Source organism: Gopherus evgoodei, chromosome 2, assembly GCF_007399415.2.
Source record: "Gopherus evgoodei ecotype Sinaloan lineage chromosome 2, rGopEvg1_v1.p, whole genome shotgun sequence".
NCBI classification, from domain to species: domain Eukaryota; kingdom Metazoa; phylum Chordata; order Testudines; family Testudinidae; genus Gopherus; species Gopherus evgoodei.
The window spans coordinates 2,610,245-2,631,256 of NC_044323.1; the positions used below are offsets into that span (position 1 = coordinate 2,610,245).

Below are 21,012 nucleotides of genomic sequence, written 5' to 3' on the forward strand. Positions count from 1 at the left end.
CCCGCGACGCCCCTCCGCAGCGCCCATTGGCTGCCAGTGGCGGGGGAGGGGAGGGGCAACACGCCCCGGGCGCCATTTTCACTGAGGGCGGCGGCGGGGCGGAAGCCGGGCAGGGTATTTCCGGCCGCCGCCTGGGCATGGGCGGGCGGGCTGGGGAGCGCCTCGCGCTGCTCGGGCGCCATTTTGGGTGGGCGGGAGGCAGACAGGCTGCAGCAGCGGCTCCCTCAGATGGTGCCAGAAGACGGGGGCGGGCGGATGTGTGGTGCTATGGGCTCCCTGGGGAGCGGGGACGCTCCCCTCCCAGGCAGAGGCGGCTGCGCCCCGCAGCTTCGGGTGTCTAGGTTGCAAGGGCTGCGGGCTGCTGGGGGGGCCTAGATGGCCCCAGTCGGGGTGTCTCTCTAGTCTCCTCCTTGGGGAAGGAGAAGGACTAGTGACCAATTCTGGCTGCAGCAGTCCCTGGGCTGTTGTAGGCCAGGTGCAGGGCCCTGCAGGCCACCTGTGCATGGCATTGGCGGGGAGAGCGGGGACCACCCCAACATTAACTAGCTAAGGGCTGGCCGCCTAGGCCACTCCTTGCCCTGTAGTATCTGCACAGCCGCTCAGGTTATAGATGCTTACGTTCAAAGGCTAGGGATAGGTCCCTCCACCTTCTGCTGAAATAGGTGGATTTGGGGGTGGGACACTATGGGAAGCTAGTGGTTTTGCTTACGGGGTGGATGTTCATTTTTCCTAAATGGACACTATCTAGTGTGCAGAAAGGAACAACTTCTAGTATTGCCAACTCCAAATGTTCAAAAACCATGTTAGGCTCTCAAAAAATCAAAAGATTAGCTTTTAAGGCATGAGGGTATATTTAAAAGAAGGATTTGATGGTCTTTTAATTTGCCTCCTGTCTTTTGAGACACTAGGATGTATTGGGATCACATTTTGAGGTTTTCTCCACAGCCATGAGGGTTAGATATCTATCGTTTTATTTAAGAAGGGAAGTTGAAATCATCACATACCCTACTTGACTCTAGGAACTGGGGCTTTAAGGAAAACAATTATTGAGACTCATGACAAAATCATGAGTTGGCAACTGTAAGAGCCTTTCAGCTGTAACTTCTATTATCCCGTGTTCATTAGTAGTTGTTACGAGCGGTAGTACTTCATGTCCTGTTTTCAGGCTTCCATCAAGGAACATGTCTGATAAATGCCAAGTGGGGCTGATTCCAACCCACAGACAGCAGTAGTACATAGAAGTACCAGCTGCTGTGTTACAAGTATTTTACACACTGCGTGCTGCTGGTCTATCCTTTGCACATTTGATTATATAGCAGTAGCAACCAATGGTGCAAGTCTGCACTGGGGCCTTTTTGTGCTGACAAACAATTAGGCTAACGTTCCCTACTCAGAGTTTACAATCTAAAAAGATAAAATACATCATTGGTGGTCAGAGGGTACAACGTTCAAGCAAACCAATAGGTACCACTTGCTATTTCCATTTTGTTTTTAAAGTTCTTGTTTGTTTTACAGTTAGGGGTGTTAATTTTATACTTTTTCCTGGTGCTAGAAAATCCTGCCAACTGGGCTTAATAAGCAGAATAACTCCTGTTCTACACAAACAACCTCCCATTTAATCTACCAACTAGAGAATTTGCCCTTTAAGCAAATTCCATTGACTACCCCGGGGGTAGGTAACCTATGGCATGTGTAACAAAGCCGGCACGCAAGCTGATTTTCAGTGGTACTCACTGCCCAGGTCCTGGCACCGGTTTGGGGGGCTTTGCATTTTAATTTAATTGAAGCTGCTTAAAAAATTTAAAAATGTTATTTAATTTACATACAACAATAGTTTAGTTATATTATAGAATGCTAAAAATAGACCTTCTAAAAACATTAACATTACTGGCACACAAAACCTTCAATTAGAGCGAATAAATGAAGACTCAGCACCGCACTTCTGAAAGGTTGCTGACCCCTGGACTACCCACTATACACCTCATTCAATGTCTGTGCTATCAATTAGTCAGTGTTCTCTCATTCTAGAACTGTCTGATTATTCTTTCCTCTAGGGAAGCACGTAACACTTGTTTTTATTGATACTTATATAATTTGTAGTTGCACTTAAAAGTAAAGCAGTGTCTCATGTGCCCCCACCCCTCTTTTGTACTTGGCCTGATGATCCTTAGATCTGCAAATTCTTAGCGGGAGGCCAATTTCCTCACTTGATATTACTTAATGTGACTTTTAAAGAAATTCTCTTACAAAAGGTTTTTTTTTGGTATTGATTCTGTGGGAAACTTAATCTCATCTTTCACTGAAATCTCCCTCACTAGTTTTAGTTTGATAGGTTTGGATCAGATCAGTGCAGAGCCAACCTATGCAGTGATAAAGGACTTTTATGTCAGGCCATCAGGAAATAATCTATCTTTAAAACATCCACCACATCATTAATACATACATTAAAAAGACATGCTAGAAAAGTAGGGAAAATGTTACTACGGTCTCCGTTGACTTTAGTTCTTATATTTGTCATATTGCTCTGATGTAGAGCCCCTAGAATATACAAAAGTCTTAAATCAATACACATCCTTTGTAGTTCTGAGCAAAGTTTCTCAGTTAATAGCATCAAATGCCATCTTTAGATCTACGAAAGCAGCATACACTGTGGTTAAGAGCACTAGATTATATTTATACATCATATAAGATAAACCCCTTGTCGAGTCTGGCTCTACCAGCCCTGAAGCCGGACTGCTCTATATGTAGTAAATTAGTGTCTAAAATTCATATTTCAAGTTTAGATGGTAAAAATCTGTAATAAATTTTCTGTGCCACATCTACCAAACTTGTGGGTCTCTATGAAGCAGGATCTTTCTCCCTCTTTTAAAAAGAGGAACTATGATACTAGACTTCCAGCCAGATAGAATCCATCCAGTGTGATTTAATGACAGTAAATAATGTATCCATGAATGTGGACCACCAATCAGGAGTCTTCCAAAAAACTTTAGAAAAGAGATTGTAAGGACTTTACCAGTAACTCATATTCACAAATTTGACAAGAGTTCTCAGATGTAAATATTACATCTGGAAAACCTTAAGTCTTCCAATCTCCTAGCTAACATGACACAAATGTCTGGGATCCATTTTAGTCTTACAACCATGTTGTTCCAAACAGGTAATCAAGGCATCGTCACCCATGAGAAATAATCTCCCTTTTTTAGAGAGAATTTTATCATTCATTATAGAGAGAAATTGGTGGTCACTTATCTGTATGAGAAGGTATAGCGAAATCTCTTTAGAAGGGCCAATTAATTATGGGGATAATATAAATAATACCACCAGTTTATGAAATATAGGTAAAATGGCTTTCTCTATCCCCTGCACACATTCCATTTACAGGTATCAAATTAAATTTAATCTATTAAAGCATTTGGTTTTTGTCCAGAGATGTTAAACACTGGATCTCTAGCATTTCAAGGGGGAAGTTCAAAAAGCTACTTCATGTTTTCTTCCCCTTATACTGAGTTCATTGGAGAACCTATCTAAGCATTAATCTCCCAAAATAATTAGACCAAGCAATTGGGAACTAAAGACCTACTATATGAGTTTGCTTGTCCAGGCACTCCCACAATACAACAGGGAGGCTATGAGGGGAAAGTATGTATTTAATATTAATATTTGCAGATCAGGAATTTGTTTTAAAATATAGTCTGAATGTCCTTTGATTCCCAAGGCAAAATCTGGGCTCTCATGGGTAAGACAACCTGACAAGTTCTCCTGATACACAACTCCTTTTTGATGATTGGCTTCCTTCTTGGAGAAAGGATTCAAAACCAAGAAAGACTATGATTTCAGACTCAACTAACCATGTTTCTTGTAAAATCAATAAACGTTTTGAAAATGTAAAGAATTCCATATCATTCATCTTATTTTATACTAGGATAAAGTATGTAAATTGTTCTGGCAAAAGTTCTCCCTGGGTGGAGGGAAAGAAATCAGACAATTTAGTCATATATAAGAAATGGACACAATGGCTTCATTATAAGAATTTGATTAATCTGCAAATACCACATACTTCTAAAGAGTAATCTATGTTGGAGATTGTGAACACTAGAGAAGGAATCGTATCTCAAAGATCCCATAAAAAAATAGCACCATTTTTGACAGGGAGAATGGTAAATCTGGTGGGCCTAGAAAAGGAGACTGGAAGGTCAAATCAATAGTACAAAAAGTTCTAGAATGTACCTGACAAAGAGTTGATGTAAAATCCTGAGAGAGTTTCATAAGATAAATAACAAGAACTAGCCTCTTTTTGTATACCTTATATCAGGTGTAGTCTATTTTTTGTCAAGGTCCAGACTCCAGAGAAACACTTTTATATCACAACTACCTCTATTAAAAAAACAAAATGCTGTGCATTAGTAATATATCCCGTTGTTTATATTTTTAGTGCATTAAATGAAAACTCAAACCATTGTATAACCTAAAAATAGCCTTCCAGAAATGTAAAAAATTACATCTGAGACTTTGAGAAAGTTCATAAATGTCAGATGCAAAAATTAGCATTAAAACACTTTCAGACAACAGTTTTAAGTTTACAACAAAAAATTCTGATTTTGTCAAATAAAATTATTGTAAGCATATATGTATATAGATGAGCATATTCAAAACTTTCAAGCCTTGTGTGGCTTATTAAATATTAGTATCAGAGTTTGAAAGAAAATAATACTTAAAACGATTTAGGATTCAAGCCTTTCCAATAACAAATACACACCTACATGTGTGTATTAAGCAAAAGAATAATGAATAATTACCATGACATACCTGTTACATTTTCAGTAGTGATACTACAGTTTTAATTTTATATGTGTCATAGCATTCCTTCTCAGATCTGAACCTTTAGTGTTCAGAAAATGAGATACTAGCATCTGAATCCTCTAAGCTTAATTACCAGCTTAGATCTGATAGCACTGCCACCACCCAAAAATATAGTGTTTTGGGACACTCTGACCTCCCCAACCTTCCCTGGGGACCCCAAGAACCCAGATCCATTGGGTTCTTAAAACAAGGAGAAATAAACCATTCCCCCACCTTTCCCCCTCCCAGAATTTCCCTCCCTGAGCTATCCTGAGAGATACTGTTTCAGCCTCTTAAATCACCATACAGAGAAGCATCTCCCTTTCCTTCCACAAAGAGACAAACAGATTCAAGGAAAACAAAGAGAGATTCTATCTCTCCCCCTCCCGTCTCCCCCCCACCCGTCCTGGTGAGTTATCCCAATCCCCTGGAATAACACAAGGGAAACAAGGAAAAAAAATCAATCAGGTTCTCTAAAAAAAAGAAACCTTTTAATAAAAGAAAGGAAAAAGTAAAGAATTATCTCTGTAACTTCAAGATGTAAATATACAGGGTCCTATAGCTTACAGACACCAGAAAGAGACTTCCCCCCCAGTACCAATACAAATCAAAATATTCCCAGCAACTACACATATAAAAGTTAACCAGCCAGATCCACAATTGCAAATAGAGTAAAACAATTAAAAACCTAAACTGCCTGTTTTTACTTACTATTAGAAAAGAAACTTAGAAAGCCTGTAGTAATGTCTGGTCTTTCTCAGACCCTCCGAGATAAGAACACACAACAAACAAAGAACACACACAAAAGCTTCCCTCCGCCCAAATTTAAAAGTATCTTGTCTTCTGATTGGTCTTCTGGTCAGGTGTCCTGTTCCCTGCTTGTAACCCTTTACAGGTACAAGAGACATTAACCCTTAATCTGTTTATGACACCCCCCCCCCAAATCACAGACAGTGGGGAACCTCGCTGGTGGCGATTACTTCCTAGAACTCAAAAATAAACAGATTAATACAACACATGCACCTTTACATATACTACTAAGTATATAACTAACAGACTTCTACATTTTAAGAACACTTTTTAAATACTGGATACTGAGAAACTTTCACGAGAGAGTGCATCAGCTGCTTTGTTAGAAGCTCCTGAAATGTGTTGAATTTCAAAATCAAAATCTTGGAGAGCTAAACTCCATCGAAGTAGTTTTTTGTTGTTCCCCTTGGCAGTATGAAGCCACTTTAGCGCAGCATGGTCGGTCTGTAGCTGGAACTGCTGTCCCCAAATGTATGGGCGTAGCTTTTCCAGGGCGTACACAATGGCGTAGCATTCCTTTTCACTGACTCACCAGTGAGTTTCCCTCTCAGACAGTTTCTTGCTGAGAAACACGACAGGGTGGAAGTCGAGATCCGGTCCCTCCTGCATGAGAATTGCTCCTATATCACGCTCAGATGCATCTGTGGTTACTAGGAATGGCTGGTCAAAGTCCGGGGCCCTTAGCACAGGGTCCGACATGAGCATCGCCTTAAGCTGAGTAAAGGCCTTGTGACACTCATTAGTCCACTTGACTGCATTCGGCTGGGTCTTTTTGGTCAGGTCGGTCAGTGGGGCAGCGATTTGGCTGTAGTGTGGTACAAATCGCCTGTAGTACCCAGCCAAGCCTAAGAAGGATTGGACCTATTTCTTGGACTTTGGGACAGGCCACTTTTGGATAGCATCCACCTTGGCCTGTAGGGGGTTTATGGTTCCTCGACCCAACTGGTGTCCCAGGTAAATCACTCTGTTTTGGCCTATTTGACACTTTTTGGCCTTAACAGTTAGTCCGGCCTGCCTGATGCGCCCAAAGACCTTTTCCAGGTGTTCTAGGTGTTCGGGCTAGGAGTCAGAAAAGATGGCCACGTCATCGAGGTAGGCAACTGCATATTCGCCCAGTCCTGCTAGTAGACCATCTACCAGCCTCTGGAAGGTGGCGGGTGCATTTCGCAGCCCGAAAGGAAGTCCATTAAATTCATACACCCCCGTATGGGTGATGAATGCTGACCTTTCCTTGGCAGGTTCATCTAGCGGTACTTGCCAGTACCCCTTGGTTAAGTCTATTGTAGAGATGAACTGGGCCCGTCCCAACTTTTCCAATAGCTCATCGGTGCGTGGCATTGGATAGTTGTCCGGACGAGTTACCGCATTTAGCTTACGGTAGTGCACGCAAAAGTGTATTTCCCCATCTGGTTTGGATACCAGAACCACTGGAGATGCCCATGCACTGGTAGATAAGCGGATTATACCCATCTGTAGCATGTTCTGGATCTCCCATTCTATAGCAGCTTGGGCATGAGGAGACACCCGGTAGGGTGGGGTTCTAATTGGGTGAGCATTACCTGTGTCAATGGAGTGGTAGGCCCGTTCAGTCCGTCCTGGGGTGGCTGAGAACAATGGGGAGAAGCTAGTGCACAGCACTTTGATTTGTTGCCGCTGCAGACGTTCCAGGGTGGTTGAGAGGTTCACCTCTTCCACGCCACCGTCTTTTTTCCCTTCGTAGTAGACACCGTCAGGTCACTCAGCATCATCTCCTCCCTGGACTGTAAACTGACAAACCTGTAAGTCTCTGGAATATAAGGGCTTGAGAGAATTAACATGGTACACTCTGGGCTTTAGGGAGGAATTGGGAAAGGCTATGAGGTAGTTAACAGCTCCCAGGCGCTCTTGGACCGTGAATGGCCCTTCCCATGATGCTTCCATCTTATGGGCCTGTTGCACCTTCAAGACCATAACCTGGTCTCCTACCTTGAAGGAATGCTCTCTGGTATGTCTGTCATACCAGGCCTTTTGCTCTTTTTGAGCATCCTTTAGGTTTTCTTTAGCAAGGGCTAAAGAGCGTCGGAGGATGTTTTGTAGGTTGCTTACAAAATCCAGAATGTTAGTCCCTGGAGAAGGCGTAAACCCCTCCCATTGCTGCTTCACCAACTGTAATGGCCCCTTAACCTTGTGACCATACACAATTTCAAACAGTGAAAACCCTAAACTGGGATGTGGTACAGCCCTGTAGGCAAAAAGCAACTGCTGCAACACTAGGTCCCAATTATTGGAGTGTTCATTGATGAATTTACGTATCATGGCCCCCAAAGTTCCATTAAACCTTTCCACTAGGCCATTGGTTTGATGGTGGTAAGGGATGGCAACCAAGGGGTTCACCCCATGAGTTTTCCACAGTTCCTTCATGGTCCCTGCCAGGAAATTAGATCCTGAATCTGTAAGGATGTCGGAGGGCCAGCCTACCCTGGCAAAAATGTCTGTTAGGGCCTGGCACACAGTGTTAGCCCTGGTGTTGCCTAGAGCTACTGCTTCCGGCCATCGGGTAGCAAAGTCCATAAAAGTCAGTATGTACTGCTTTCCTCTGGGTGTCCTTTTTGGGAAAGAACCCAGAATATCCACAGCTACTCGCTGAAATGGGACCTGAATTATGGGGAGTGGCTGGAGAGTGGCCTTGACTTGGTCTTGGGGCTTTCCCACTCTTTAGCACACCTCACAAGACCGGACATACTTGGCAACGTCCTTGCTCATCCCCTCCCAGTGGAAGGACTTCCCCAACTGGTCTTTGATTCTGTTCACCCCAGCATGGCCACTAGGATGATCATGGGCTAAGCTTAAGAGCTTTTCCTGGTACTTGGTTGGAATGACCAACTGTTTTTGCGGGTGCCAGTCTTCCTGGTGTCCCCCAGAAAGAGTCTCCTTGTATAAAAGTCCTTGTTCTACAACAAACCAGGATCGATTAGAAGAGCTGAGAGGCGCTGGGGTACTCCATGCCGCCGCCCAAGCTTTCTGAAGGCTGTCATCTGCTTCCTGCTCAGTCTGGAACTGTTCCCTTGAAGCTGGAGACACCAGTTTTTCCTTAGACTGGGGACTTGGGCTTGGTCCCTCTGGAAGTGATGTAGGTGATGGGGTTGTTTCCATTGCTGGTGAACTGCTCTCTGCTGGTGCATCAGGGGGTATTTCAGGCTCTGGCTGAGCCTCTTGGGTGTGGTTGTTTGCTGCTTCTGCCAGTTCAGGCTCGCTGGTGCCCTCTGGCGTTGGGGTTGAAGATGGATTTGCAAGCACTGTCGTCAGGGCTGGCAACGGTTCTGGTGCTGGCTGCTTTTCCAGTTCCTGGTCTGGGACTGGAAGCACTGTTGCTGTTTCCATTGTTGGCATGGGATCCGGGTCCACTACCTCTGTCTGGGTCTCTGTTAACACAGACGGGGCCTCAGTGGACGGCTCAGGAACAGGAATGGGTCTGGAAGCTTGCCTGGTTTGGCTATGTGTAACCGTTCCCACTCTCTTGGCCCGCTTCACCTGGTTCGCCAAGCCTTCCCCCAGTAGCATGGAGATGGAATAATTGTCATAGACTGCAAAAGTCCACATTCCTGATCAGCCTTTGTACTGGACAGGCAGTTTAGCTGTAGGCAAGTCTACAGCTTGTGCCATGAAGGGGTAAATTGTCACTTGGGCCTTTGGGTTGATGAATTTGGGGTCTACGAAGGATTGGTGAATAGCTGACACTTGTGCCCCCGTGTCTCTCCATGCGGTAACCTTCTTTCCGCCCACTCTCAAAATTTCCCTTCGCTCCAAGGGTATTTGAGAGGCATCCGGGCCTGGGGATTTTTGGTGTGATGGTGGTGTAATGAACTGCACTCGGTTGGGGTTCTTTGGGCAGTTGGCCTTTATATGTCCAAGTTCATTACACTTAAAGCATCTTCCAGCTGACTGGTCACTGGGTCGAGGTGGGTTACTGGAGACTGGTGAGGTGGAAGAATAGGGCGGCTGTGGCTTTCCTTGGGTTGCAGGTGGGGTCTTTGTCTGCCCTCGGTTGTAGGGTTTATTGTCGGTGTGCCCTCTGGGGTATTCGTTCCCCTTGACAGTAGCTTTTTTCTTTTCTGCCACTTCCATCCATTTGGCTCCAATCTGCTCTGCCTCGATTACCGTTTTGGGTTTCCCATCTAGGATGTACCTCTCTATTTCCTCAGGAATACCATCTAAGAACTGCTCCATTTGGATCAGGAAATGCAGCTCGTCCATATTGTTAACCTTTGTTCCTGATATCCAGGCTTCATAATTCTTTGCAATGTGGTAGGCGTGTCGGGGGAATGACACATCTGGTTTCCATTTTTGGTTTCTGAACCGCTGACGGGCATGTTCAGGTGTTATCCCCATTCTGTATCTGGCCTTGGTTTGAAAAAGTTTATAATCGTTCATTTTCTCCTTAGGCATTTCAGCCGCCACCTCTGCTAAGGGTCTACTGAGCAGTGGCCTCAATTCTACCATGTACTGGTCTTCAGAGATGCTGTACCCAAGGCAGGCTCTTTCAAAATTTTCTAAGAAGGCCTCAGTGTCATCACCTGCCTTGAAGATGGGGAATTTCTTGGAATGTGGAACAACAATTGGCGAAGTGTTGTTAGGGTTGGCTGTGTTCTGTTGCTTAGCCTGTTCTAATTCCAGGGCCTGCCGGTGGGTCTCCCTCTGGAGTTCCAGCTCCCTCCTGTGGGCAGCCTCTATGGCTGCTTGCTCTCTTTTGTAGGTTTCCTCTCTGATTTTTTTCTTCTCTTTCTCTCAGCTCCATCTCTTTTTGTTTTATTTCTAGTTCTTGTAGTTTCTTTTCCATGTCTCCCTTGTGATCTGCGTTTCTGATTTGCTCCTCTGCCTTCAGTCTTGCCAGTTTCTGTTTCAGGTCCTTGGTAGTCATGGTTCCTGTTTTCTTGTGTTGGGGTGCCCTCTGGTGTTTACTGCCTGAACTGCTGGTTCTCTGCTGGCTTCCTGGGGTTGCTTAGCAACAGAGTCCTTTTTAACTTACTAGCCTCTCCCGAAAGAGTTAAAAAGCAAAAGAAAACTGTCTTTCATTCACAAATGTGTCCTGGCTGGAGTGCGTTGCTGACCACTTAAGGCTGCTTTGTTTAACAAACGACTGTCGTTAAACCTTAATAGCCCTCCCTATGCCCAGCTAGCACAGAGCAAGGAAGAGAAAAAAAAATTTCTCTGGCTGCAGTTTAAAAAAATAAACCCCTTCCCACTGCATATAACCAGCTAGCAGAGAAGCAAATTAATAATCTTACTGGCTTTTGGATTGTTATCTATCCCACCGAGCTGCCAACCATGTCATAGCATTCCTTCTCAGATCTGAACCTTAGAGTTCAGAAAATGAGATACTAGCACCTGAATCCTCTAAGCTTAATTACCAGCTTAGATCTGATAGCACTGCCACCACCCAAAAATATAGTGTTTTGGGACACTCTGACCTCCCCAACCTTCCCTGGGGACCCCAAGAACCCAGATCCCTTGGGTTCTTAAAACAAGGAGAAATAAACCATTCCCCCACCTTTCCCCCTCCCAGAATTTCCCTCCCTGGGCTATCCTGAAAGATACTGATCCAACCTCTTAAATCACCATACAGAGAAGCATCTCCCTTTCCTTCCACAAAGAGACAAACAGATTCAAGGAAAACAAAGAGAGATTCTATCTCTCCCCCTCCCGTCTCCCCCCCCACCCGTCCTGATGAGTTATCCCAATCCCCTGGAATAACACAAGGGAAACAAGGAAAAAAAATCAATCAGGTTCTCTAAAAAAAGAAACCTTATAATAAAAGAAAGGAAAAAGTAAAGAATTATCTCTGTAACTTCAAGATGTAAATATACAGGGTCCTATAGCTTACAGACACCAGAAAGAGACTTTCCCCCCAGTACCAATACAAATCAAAACATTCCCAGCAACTACACATATAAAAGTTAACCAGCCAGATCCACAATTGCAAATAGAGTAAAACAATTGAAAACCTAAACCGCTTGTTTTTACTTACTATTAGAAAAGAAACTTAGAGAGCCTGTAGTAATGTCTGGTCTTTCTCAGACCCTCTGAGAGAAGAACACACAACAAACAAAGAACACACACACAAGCTTCCTTCCGCCCAAATTTAAAAGTATCTTGTCTTCTGATTGGTCTTCTGGTCAGGTGTCCCGTTCCCTGCTTGTAACCCTTTACAGGTACAAGAGACATTAACCCTTAACAATCTGTTTATGACAATATGGCAATACAAATTCAAAATAATATATGTGAATATTTACTTATAATACTATCAGTGGACAGTTACCCCAAAATTTGGACCCACAACACCCCAACAGTGGCTTGCCTATAACTGTAAAACAATTAACAATTTGTTCCGCTTCAGTGGATAACAAGAAGTTGAACACCTTGGAGGAATTGCTCGGGTTTTACGAGGAAGTTTGTCTCTGACCCTCAGAGAATTCCCTGGAACAGACTAGTTCTGTTAACCCATGAGAGGACATGAATACAGTCTTCTGCTCAGAAGATTGATGCTCAAGCAGTAATTTTTTGAAAACAAAGTGAAATTTATTTAAAGAAAATATTCAGTTACCATACATTTAATAATTGAGAGAGAATGTACTAAGACAGTGCTTCTCAAACTATCTGATGTGGCGGACCAGCAATTTTTTTTGCAATGTGCTAGGGACTGGTACCATATTTGTGCTGTATTATTATCATATTCGCATAGGCACATGGCACATCAGATCAGAAAAACTAACATTCTTCACTGTATTAATTGGAATGGGAGTGTGCATACCAAGTGTAGCGTACTTGTGGAGATGTTCCCATTTAAATACAGTGAAGACTGACTGAAAGTCTGTGTGGATAGTATAAAATGACTACTATTAGTTTATCATCCAAGAAAATATTTGAACATTTGTAGTAATATTAATTTATATTGGAAACAATATAATGAATATAATAAAAGATGGCAGACATTTTGTTTATTTTGTAAACAAATAATATAATATTACAATACAAAAAATATTAAAAAAATCGAACAAGCAGTCTCCTAACAAAGATATTATTAAAAAATTATATATAAGTAATAAAGTCAAACTTTATAACGAATAAAGTAAAAGTTAAAAAAAATGGAAAGGAATAGGTAACATTAAATTGAAATCATAGTAATTGTGAAAATGTCATAATACTAAAATATCTAATTGATAGGCTATTTTATTAACACAATGATAGGCAGGTTAAAACCTTTAACCTTTACTAATGTGAAAGATAGCCTGCTTCTTCGTCAGCTTATCCAGTCATGGCTCAATTGAGGACAGTGCCAGGTGCAATGGAGAATGAATATCCATACTATTCCTGTATTTTGTTTTAATGACACTTGTTGGGAAGCCAGTCTCGCAGAAGTATGTTGAAGGAAATGGGAGAAGAGTTTTCAGAGCAATTTCAGTAAGCTCAGGATATTCTGCTTTCAGTTTCATAAGAGGAAGCAAGTGATGTTGTTTCGAAACTCCTCTTCAACCTTTCGTCAGCAGGCAGCTCCAACAATTTATCCTCCATAGTGACAGTTAAGTCATCTTTCAATGGAATAAACGGATTTCAGATCCATCCAGTTCCTTTCCGTGGATGATCATCTCAGCGATGAGCTGCCAAAATCTTAACAACCGGTTCCCTATAAAAAGTTCTGATTTAAGGGATGTTTGACCACAGTATGTATTTTTGTACCTTTCTCCATAAGAAATGGCAATGCAGTGAATCATGAGGAGTCATACTTAACAATAAAATTTTTTTTTACGTTTATTACAATAGAAACAAAGTATTGCTTTATTACACAAATTTAAAATACATTTGAAAAGAAGAAAATATAAAGAGATGTATGAGTAAGCAAACAATAATAAAGAATGAAATGCCTTTTCTTGTATTTTAAAATGTTACGTGATCTACTTAAGTGATTAAAAAAAGTAATATATTCATGTATACAATGCAACAACAAACAACATTTTAAAGAATATTTAAGTAGTAATTTCAAAATGGCTTCTTGATCTTCTCCATAATCTTTGGTGTTGGATACACGAACTCTGGTATCTAATGCAGATTGATGACTTCTCATCCATGATTTAACATATGGTATTGGGTTCCAGGAACCTAGTGGTTTTCCCAAAAAATTTATGGTCACAAAGCTTGAGATAAGTTTAATTGTTAAATTCACCCTTTTATCACTACAATAATATTCATCAATGAAAAAGCTCTCTCTGCTTCTGTAGAACTAATTGCAATTGTATTCATAATTTGCTTTGCTCTCCTTATTGTTTCTGGATCAGGAAGATTTTTTGATTGAATGTTATTGTCTACATTGTCACGAAAATCATTTAAATCAACTACAAATTTTATGAATTTACTTAATTCATGCACTTTTTCTTCTCCTGATTTCCAGGGTAACCTGACTTCTTCAATATTCCATGAAGTGGGATCCATAACATTGAATAATTCAACTATTTTAGGTGTATTATGAGAATGACCTAAATTATCTTCTTTATATTTAATGTGCTTTTCGTTTAATAATCTTGCCTTCATTTTTTTCAATAATGCACTCTTACTTTGTCTCGTTGCAGTGATTTAAACCTTACTGTAGATGGGGTCCGCCGGGGCTCGACCCTCCCGGAGGGGGAGGGGAGCCACACCAGCCTCACTGTCGTCCCTGGGCCGTTCCTCGGGCCTGCGGTCCTGCCCTGGGGAAGCTTGTCCCTGCAGTTACAATCAGCTCTGGCCCTTTGGGGCAGGGCAGAGCAGTGGCAAAGTCAAAAGGGGCCAAGCCCTTGGTTCAGGCGGGGCACCAAACAGAGTACAATCAGCTCTGGCCCTTAGGCCGGGGAGAGGGGGAGTCTGCCACCCGGATACGGGTGGCAGGGGGAACGCAGACCCACCCACTCCTCTGCGTTCCAGCCCGGGGCCCTGGTAGCAGCTGTCACCGCTACTGGTGGTCAGTGGGGGTCCTGACCGAAACACACTGACATTGGCAAAGTTAGCTCTGCAGCCTGACTGGAGTCAGGCGCCCCCGGGCTACTTCCTACCTCCCCCCGTACCTTTACCTGGTCCGGGGCCTCCGTTCCGGGGACGTCCAGAACCATCAGTTCCTCCCAGTCCGGGCTGGGCGGCAGGTCCGGTAATGTTTCTGGGAATGCAGGCCAAGCCTGGTCTGGGGGCTCCTCGGGGCCGTAGTAGGGGCGAGGGAGCTCTGGCAGCTCCTCGTCGTAGTGGCCTCGAGAGCGCTCCGGCGGCTCCCCGTCGTATCGACCACAGGGATGCTCTGGCAGCTCCTGGCTTCCGCCTCTGGCTCGGGCAGTCTCCCAGCTACGGGCATCGGCAGGCACGTCTGCTCCTGCCGGTGGCAGACCTGCACCTGAAGGCTGGGGCCTGGCTTTTATTCTTCCAGGTCACCGCCTGACCCTCTGAGGGGCGGGACTTCTGCCTGGCGGCCCCGCCCCCATGGATGACTGACGGGGCTCGACCCTCCCGGAGGGGGAGGGGAACAACACCGCCTCGCTACACTTACATTATCTTCAAACTCTATGCATTTAAAAGCATCACTTTCTATCATTTCATTAATTTTATTTTCGTGTATTCTAAAACTATCTTTTAATTGTCTGAAAAAAACCAATCGTTCGTTTGATTAGTTTATCTGCCTTTGTTAAACTCAATTGTCTTGTTGCAGTGCATTTGATGATAATGCAAGTTCATCCAAAATGTCAATCATTAATGCCAAGTCTTTTAAAAATTCTTTGTTTTTCAATCTTTTTGCCATGCCAGAAAATTTCTGATTTTTGGAAAAGTAAATATGAAGAGCTGGATATGCTCTCCAGACCGCTTTGACAGCTCTAAGGCTACAAGAAGCTCATTGTGGACCAAAATCATGGCATATTTTGATGATTTTAATATACAGTTCTTCAGAAACTTGTTTAAGTTCAAACTGACTTTTATTTGACTGATGAAAAATTGCATAAATCTTGTCCAAAAAAATCTTGAAATGGTTTATTTCATTTATATAATTTATAGCATCATCTAAAGCCAGTTGTAGCCAATGATTCAAACAATATCAAATTATAATGTTTGGAAAATCTTCAGTCAGTCTTGTAGCAACTCCAGATTTATGTCCAAGCATGGTGCTAGTGCCATCAGAACAAAATCCGATTAAATTTTTCTTTAAATAATCTGTGTCAAATTCTGTATCAGTTAATGTATGTCTCAAAAGCATTATAAATACTTTCTGCTTTACTACACACTCAGCCCAGAAGAAAAGTCTGTCCTATCTCGGGGACTCTCTTTCTGCCCTGCCACCCCCACCAACATGATACAGTTCTGTGGCGATCTGGAAGCCTACTTTCGCCGTCTCCGACTCAAAGAATACTTCCAGGACAACACTGAACAGTGCACTGATACACGGGTGCCCTCCCACCAACAGCACAAGAAAAAGAACTCCACATGGACTCCTCCTGAGGGTCGAAATGACAGCCTGGACCTATACATTGAATGCTTCCGCCGGCATGCACAGGCAGAAATCGTGGAACAACAACATCACTTGCCTCACAACCTAAGCCGTGCAGAACGCAATGCCATCCACAGCCTCAGAAACCACCCTGACATTATCATCAAAGAGGCTGATAAAGGAGGTGCCGTTGTCATCATGAACAGGTCTGACTATCAAAAGGAGGCAGCCAGACAACTCTCCAATACCAAATTCTACAGGCCACTTCCCTCAGATCCCACTGAGGAATACACTAAGAAACTACAGCATCTACTCAGGACACTCCCTACACTAACACCAGAAGAAATCAACATACCCCTAGAGCCCCGACCAGGGTTATTCTATCTACTACCCAAGATCCACAAACCCGGAAATCCTGGACGCCCCATCATCTCGGGCATTGGCACTCTCACTGAAGGACTGTCTGGATATATGGACTCTCTACTCAGACCCTATGCCACCAGCACTCCCAGCTATCTCCGCGACACCACTGATTTCCTGAGGAAACTACAATGCATTGGTGACCTCCCAGAAAACACCATCCTAGCCACCATGGATGTAGAGGCTCTCTACACAAACATCCCACACACAGATGGAATACAAGCTGTCAGGAACACCATCCCTGATGATGCCACAGCACAACTGGCTGCTGAGCTCTGTGCCTTTATACTTACACACAACTATTTCAAATTTGATGACAATATATATCTCCAGATCAGTGGCACTGCTATGGGCACCCGCATGGCCCCACAATATGCCAATATCTTCATGGCCGACCTGGAACAACGCTTCCTCAGCTCTCGTCCACTCACACCCCTTCTCTATCTACGCTACATTGATGACATCTTCATCATCTGGACCCATGGGAAGGAGACTCTGGAAAAATTCCACCATGATTTCAACAGCTTCCACCTCACCATCAACCTCAGCCTGGACCAATCTACACAGGAGGTCCACTTTCTTGACACCATGGTGCAAATAAGTGATGGTCACATTAACACCACCCTATATCGAAAACCCACCGACCGCTATGCCTACCTTCATTCCTCCAGCTTCCATCCCGGGCACATCACACGATCCATTGTCTACAGCCAAGCACTGAGGTACAACCGCATCTGCTCTAACCCCTCAGACAGAGACCAACACCTACAAAATCTCCACCAAGCATTCTCAAAACTACAATACCCGCATGAGGAGATAAGGAAACAGATCAACAGAGCCAGACGTGTACCCAGAAGCCTCCTACTGCAAGACAAACCCAAGAGAGAAACCAACAGGACTCCACTGGCCATCACATACAGCCCCCAGCTAAAACCCCTCCAACGCATCATCAAGGATCTACAACCCATCCTGGACAATGATCCCACACTTTCACAGGCCTTGGGTGGCAGGCCAATCCTTGCCCACAGACAACCTGCCAACCTGAAACATATTCTCACCAGTAACTGCACACCACACCATAATAACTCTAGCTCAGGAACCAATCCATGCAACAAACCTCGATGCCAACTCTGCCCACATATCTACACCAGCGACACCATCACAGGACCTAACCAGATCAGCCACACCATCACTGGTTCATTCACCTGCACATCCACCAATGTAATATACGCCATCATATGCCAGCAATGCCCCTCTGCTATGTACATCGGCCAAACTGGACAGTCTCTACGGAAAAGGTTAAATGGACACAAATCAGACATTAGGAAAGGCAATATACAAAAACCTGTAGGAGAGCACTTCAACCTCCCTGGCCACACTATAGCAGACCTTAAGGTGGCCATCCTGCAGCAAAAAAACTTCAGGACCAGACTTCAAAGAGAAACTGCTGAGCTTCAGTTCATCTGCAAATTTGACACCATCAGCTCAGGATTGAACAAAGACTGTGAATGGCTTGCCAATTACAGAACCAGTTTCTCCTCTCTTGGTTTTCACACCTCAACTGCTAGAACAGGGCCTCATCCTCCCTGATTGAACTGACCTCGTTATCTCTAGCTTGCTTGCTAGCACACATATATATACCTGCCCCTGGATATTTCCATTACATGCATCTGAGGAAGTGGGTATTCACCCACAAAAGCTCATGCTCCAAAACGTCTGTTAGTCTATAAGATGCCACAGGATTCTTTGCTGCTTTTTCTGCTTTCGTTAATTCTAATTCCACTAAATTGAGAAAAATTGTTGGTGAAGAATCTTGTAGTTCACATTTTAGAAGAATTACAAGCACAGTTTTACTTGAAATTGTAGAAGCTTCATCAATAATACAAATCTTTGAATAGTTTTCGGTGATTTTACTAAAAATTTGTTTTCTTATTAATTCAGCAATATGTTCTACGATTCTGATGGCTGAAAATCGAGATTATAGGCAGTTCCCTAAATCAGTTTAATTCTTAATTTGTAGCTCTACTTCATCCTCCATATCTGACATTGTTCGGTTTCTTTTTACTAACCTGTAAACGATGTTGACAATTTTGCTGGTTATTGCAATATTTTGTTCAGTAAGTTTATCAATCACTGTAGTGAGAGGTTCTTTTTTAGATTCATGTAAAATATTTATAACTCTCAAATGAGAGCTTGATTCAAAATGTTCCTTCATTTTTTTCTTAATGAAGCTTGCTGAACATTTTTATCAGTTCCAGCTGATTTAATAGTACACTTCTGCCATTCCGAAGAAATGTGTAGAGATTTTCCTCCAAGGACCCCAAATGTGACATCTTTGCACAGTTGGAACAGCCAAGTTTTTTGCCTTCAATTATCAAGCCAATGTATTTCTTTAAAAAATTTGTGCCTGCTCAGAATTCCAACAATCAGGTACTACATTTTCACAATCATGTAAATCCTCTTCCGTTGTGGACACATTTTCAGGTGATTCAACTTTTAAGATATTTTCATCACCAAAATTATTGTCATTAGCATTTTCAGTAATTAAATCATTATTTTCATTACTCGAACTACTGACTAATGATTTTGTCCTTTTACTGGAAAACCAATCACTAATGCTTTTCTGGCATTTCATTTGTGAAGGGTAAATAATATTGAATAGAAAACTTTAATCTTCGAATAACAGTCCAGTTAGTGTTACACACTGAAATATCACATGCAATTTACTAGAAACAAACAGACCGACTATGACTGGTCGTGTAGAAAACAGTTGCACAAGTGCATGAACAAGGCAAATGCGACTTCAATTAATTAACACAAGAAACAAGATGTTCTCTCTCTCTCTATCTCAACAAGATGAACTTTGGGAGCGATGACATTTGACTCACATGCGTATATCAATTTAACGAATGAGGCAAGTGCGACCCTGTTAATAAAATAATAAACTAGACTGGGGTGAGCAAACATCGGCAGGGCCGGCTTTAGGGTGATTCCACCGATTCCCCCGAATCGGGCCCCGTGCCCAGTGAGAATCCCTTCCCTGGCTAGAGCTGCCTTTTTAATTTTTACTTATCCAGCAGCGCTCTGGGTCTTTGACGGGTTCTTTGGGGTCCACTTGGGGCTATGAGAACTGCAACAGGCAGCTTGTTTGCAGAAAGTGACCTAGACAATGTGTGTGCAGATACTTGAACGGCTGCAGCAACTGTCTGCAAAGTCCACAGCTAGTTGCTGCCAGCCAGCCCCAGACGGCCACCAGGCACAACATTGCCAAGTGCTACCCGGGCACAGTCTGCTCCATTTGGCTTACCTGGGGTAGGATGACCAGACGGCAAATGTGAAAAATTGGGACGGGGTGGGGGGTAATAGGAGCTTATATAAGGAAAAAAAACCCCAAATCGGGACATCTGGCCACCCTAACCCGGGAACACGGACCCTGCCCTGCTAGCCACCGCTCGCCTTACCAAATGCTACTGCAGGAGAGATCTGAACCCACCCAGAGGCAGAACTGGGGGCTGACTGTCCCCTGGAGGAAAAAGGAGCCCCCCCCACATCCTGTCCTAGGCAGCCAACCCAAGGTACGCCAGCTACACAACCACTGCACAACAGCCCGTCTACACTACACTCAACAAACAATCCGTTGTGCTGCAAGAACCCTATGCAGGCCCAGCAGAGCATACAGCACCTCAGCCCCAGCAACACAACCATAACACACTGTACACAGCCCTCCTCCTCCCATACACACCATAAGTGACCTGAACCGCACAACCAAGTATTATACATCCCTCCTCAGTGCACAACCCCCAGCCCTCACCCACTACTGTGCAGACCCTCTCCCAGCCGCACAACTCCCCTGCTACGCAGCCATCCTGCAACACACAACTCTGTCCGGTGCACACGCTATACACATGACCCTACTACAGCACTCCCCGAACTAAAAAATGCACAATGCTCTGAGCCAGGGGATGGGGGAAGGTGGAGTGGGGGCCAGAGGGGGGGAACATCCTTGTGGGGCAGGGGGCCCCTACTGGGCCTGGGGCAAATTGCCCCACTTGCTGTCCCCTGCCCTGCACCAGGTGGCCCTGGAGCTCGCAGTCCCCCTTACCTTGGCGACCGCTCAACCTTGGCGACTGCTCAAAGCAGCAAGACAAGCTAGAGCTCAGCTGAGCTGAACTTCCCAGCTGCCAGCGGGGGGCCACTGCGGCTCTGCAGGGCAGAGGCTGGGGACAACCCCTCATGGGGCAGGGGGCCCCTGCAGGACCCGGGGCAAATTGCCCCCGGTTGGCCCTGGCGCTCGCAGCCCCCCCTTGCCTTGGCAGCCGCTCAAAGCAGCAAGACAAAGCTGCGGCTGGTCACTGAGGCTCTGTGGGGGAGGGGCTGGGGATGGAGGGGCATCCTCGTTGGGCAGGGGGCCCCTGCAGGGCCCGGGGCAAATTGCCCCCAGGCGGCCCTGAAGCTCCCAGCCGCTCCCAGCC

At 44.2% G+C, this 21,012-nt stretch overlaps 1 pseudogene; it reads right to left on the reverse strand.

The window, feature by feature from the left end:
• Nucleotides 1-12,887: 12,887 nt before the first annotated feature.
• LOC115647272 overlaps nucleotides 12,888-21,012 on the reverse strand; it is a 55,588-nt pseudogene continuing 47,463 nt past the window's right edge.